The 3,912-nt window shown below is 36.0% G+C and overlaps 1 protein-coding gene across 6 annotated transcripts in view; it reads left to right on the top strand.

Annotated features, from left to right (window-relative positions):
• Window positions 1–1,608: 1,608 nt before the first annotated feature.
• The window catches only part of LOC106875754 (uncharacterized), a 36,793-nt gene continuing 34,489 nt past the window's right edge, over window positions 1,609–3,912 (top strand). For 2 of the 6 annotated variants that reach the window (XM_014924013.2, XM_014924009.2), the window contains exon 1: window positions 1,853–2,351. The gene's annotated coding sequence lies outside the window, so the exon portion shown is untranslated. Of the gene's footprint in view, window positions 1,744–1,852; window positions 2,352–2,412; window positions 2,630–3,912 lie in introns of those variants that run through there. The other 4 variants (XM_014924014.2, XM_014924010.2, XM_014924012.2 and 1 more) reach the window with 3 other exon arrangements.

The following is a 3,912-nucleotide window of genomic DNA, read 5'->3' as shown; positions in this document are numbered from 1 at the left end:
CAAACCCTGCTACCTTCCAGAACAAGATGAACTATGAACTTTATACTTCTATCAACATTAAATTTTCTGTCTAGAACTTTCCTGCATATACACTTTGTCTCTGATGATGGAATACCCAGTGTATGGAGATGTTGATCAATATATTGATCCATCACCTGGGATATCCCAGAAACAGCTGTAAGGCAAAATTTACTTTTACTTTTCCTTACTACGATTCACCTTTACATTAATTAAAATATTTTAAATGATCTGATAAGCTTGTCCTACATTGGTTTTGTTTTCCTCTTCCTTTAATTCATACCTGCTGACTTGGAAATTTGCTACAGATCCCCAGAGTATAAAGGTATCATCAACATATTGTAGCTTTTAGGACCAACACCACTAAAACCAACCCTATAGCTGTGATATGTTGATGACACCTTTTTACTCTGGCCCCACCAGGAAGATGTCCAAGTGCTGTTAGATCATGTGAAGTCAATAAAGCCATCCATACAGTTCACAATGGAAAAGGAAAAAGACAATCAGCTGACATTCCTGGACGTATTAATAACACGCACCAAGTATAGATCTGGAACATCCGTATACCACAAGCCAACCTTCACTGGACAATACCTCAACTTCAATTTCCACCATCCATACAGTGTAAAGAGAGGAATTGCTCAGTGCCTAAAACATCGAGCAAAGAATATAAGTAGTGATTCTGATACACACCACAAAGAAATGATCAAGCTAAGTAACAATCTATTAAGCAACAACTACCTCAAAAACATACTATCCACTCTAATTATGAAGAGAGGATGAAACCAATAAACTGACCAGTCTGCCTACCCCATGTGAAAGGCCTCTCCGAAAAGATACAAAAGATATGTGGCCCATATGACATCAGGACTGTATTCAAAAGTAATACAACACTTCGCAAATATCTCCTTCGAGTAAAACCACTAATAGAAGAGAATATGACCAAAGACTGCGTGTACTCCATCCCATGCAGCTGTAGTAGGTATACTAAGGCGAAACCTACTGCTCCTCAAAATAAGGGTAGAGGAACATCACAAAGCTGTGACATGAGGAGATATTGATGAATTGGATATAGCTGATCATGTATGGAAAAATGGAGACCACCTCCCCCTGTGGGATGAAGTTAAAATAATAGACAGAGAACACCACTGGAAAATACGAAAACTAAAAGAAACAGCACATATACTAGGACACAACAACCTCCTAAGCAGACCGAGTGCAGATATGAATAGCATATGGGAACAGGTAGTAAGGAAGGATAGGAAAACATTAGATTTATAGGCCCTAAAATTCACCCACAACTGGGCATATGGTGTAGTGGTTAAGAGCGCAGGCTGCTAATCCCAAGATTCCGATTTCGATTCCAGGCAGTGACCTGAATATAATAACATCGAAAAATACTTCAAAATTTCCCCAGAGCACCTGAAGAAGGCTGGAGAGTATATCAGCCGAAATGTTGTGTCAACAACAAACAAAATGAGGACAAATATCCGTCAAATGCAAATAATGTACATAATTCCTCCTCTCTCAAAATATAGAACTGTATTACATAGCCACAGTCAAATGACCGAAACGAATAAAAAAGTACACATATGTATGTATCTATCATCAATAAGGGCCTGCTGGGAAAAATTTCTTACGTTTCAAAGTTAAGGTCTGTGTTTTCGAAACAACTGCCGGAAGTGACCTCCAAGGGAAGGAAATTTGAATATATCCCATTCGATTGTAAGCATTCAATTATTTTCTTGTCAAAAGGGGAATGCAATTGGCTCTTTGTTTCATCCGTATCCGAAAGCAAGTTGTTTAAATGGTGTGAACTGTTAACATTCCTCAACAATTATTTCCTGTTTGTAAAGTCAGTGATAACTATGAATCTCTGCAACCGGAGTCGCTAATCTTATATTTAACACAAACAAGTAACTGTTGTAGGATTGGGGTGGGAATAATGTTGCTATAATAATAATAATAATAGTAACAACAACAATAATAATAATTATTATTAAGTACAGTCAATTACTGGGGTTGATTTAATCGACTAACCACCTCCCCACAAACTTCCATGCCTTGTCCCTATAGTCAAAATAATAATTATGAAGAAGAGTTATATTTTTTCAGTATTTCCAACGAAGATGCTTGTTAGAGCTGTATATAACTTTTGTTGATACAGAAAACACCTATATTATTTACCGAAAACATTTATTCAGTGATTGATAAAATAGACAAAAGGACAATCGCTTGTATGGGATAACATGATGTAAATAGTTCAGATTATTTTTAACTTCAGAAAATACTTTGCTGCAAATAAATGCCAGGTTTTCCTTAATAAATAATACGTAAGTTGTTTTTTTCTTTTTCTTAAGAGCATAGGGTTATTTTTGTAAGTAATGCATGTGCTCGAATACATTATACATCTTTCTAATGTACACTCTTTACTTCATCGACTAACATAAATCTTGATTGAATAGAATTATTATAGAAGACCTTGGTGCAGCTTCAACAAAAACATGCTAACCCCGACGTAAATTTAATGCAAAATTAAGAGGTATGGAGCTATAAAAACCGAAATGTGTTTGCGTAAACAACATAACAATTTTGTATAGCTACAAGAGAGGTAGGTTGAAAGAAATTTTGGTGAAAACTTAGTTCCGTAGAAAGTTAGATTTTAGCCGTGAGATAATGTAGGAATGTGTCGGACGGATGTTTCTAGTTATTCAGCTGGGTTTTTCTTTTTTGTTCATGTATTTTTTCTGTTATTGTTGACATTTATTTCGAGGTGGTGGGCAGTGTCAATTGCTTTTGAAGGTTCATGTGAATTTATATTTTTGCACACGAATATATGTGTCATATATATATATTTATATAACGCACACGCTTACACGCGCGCGCACATGCATACACGTATGTTTATATACATACATTTTATATATATATATATATATATATACACGCTGGTTAATAAGCACACAAACATTGGTGGCAGGGTGTATAATCGATTTAATTGAACCGATTTATTATCACTACCGAGTTTATCGATCTCCGGTTAGATGAAAGGCAACGGACCAGAAGATTCTATAAGCTACAATATGTATGTATGTATGTATGCGTGCGTGCGTGTGTGTGTATCTATGTATGAGTCGATTAACGCTATTTATTTATGAATCTGGTAATATTTTCTTGTTTACAGTCGACATGACAAAGCATGAATATTACTTCATCTTTTTAGAAGAATACCAGAGACGTGGTATTGTTTCAAATATTATAGCTTGTTATTGTGTAACAACGAGCACAACTTATGTTCATTGGTTACTAGCGAGAACGGAGTTTGTAACCCGTTTTTGATTTCGAGTTGGAACCATTTCTCTTATCTTAGAGGACCGACAAGGGAGTCTCTGCTGCGGTCGTTCGTCTTGCTAAAAACAGTAGCCAAGCCTCCCTCATCTGAAACATTTCCCACCCTTGATAAAATATGTATGTCATACTTTATATTATAAAGCCTTAACATAATCTTTTCTACTATAAGCACAAGGCCCGAAATTTTAGGAGAGGGGGCAGTCGATTAGATTGACCTCAGTACGCAACTGGTACTTAATTTATCGATCCCGAAAAGATGTAAAGCAAAGTCAACAGCGGCGGAATTTGAACTCAGAACGTAAAGACAGACGAAATACCGCTAAGCATTTCGCCCGGCGTGCTAACATTTCTGCCAGCTCGTGGCTTTATGAAATTTTAAAATATTAAAACTGAAGAAAATCATTCGCCAAATAATCGTTTAACTATTTGAAATAAATAATATATTAAAAGGTCTTCATAGACATGAGCTTTAGCTCTGTCGAGCAAATGAAATAATGTTGCACACTCACTCATGATGTAACTCCTACTGAAAGATTGCTATAG

Source organism: Octopus bimaculoides, chromosome 5 (genome assembly GCF_001194135.2).
Source record: "Octopus bimaculoides isolate UCB-OBI-ISO-001 chromosome 5, ASM119413v2, whole genome shotgun sequence".
NCBI lineage: Eukaryota > Metazoa > Mollusca > Cephalopoda > Octopoda > Octopodidae > Octopus > Octopus bimaculoides.
Note: the sequence above shows the minus strand (reverse complement) of the source record. Positions and strands in the feature narration are given on the sequence as shown.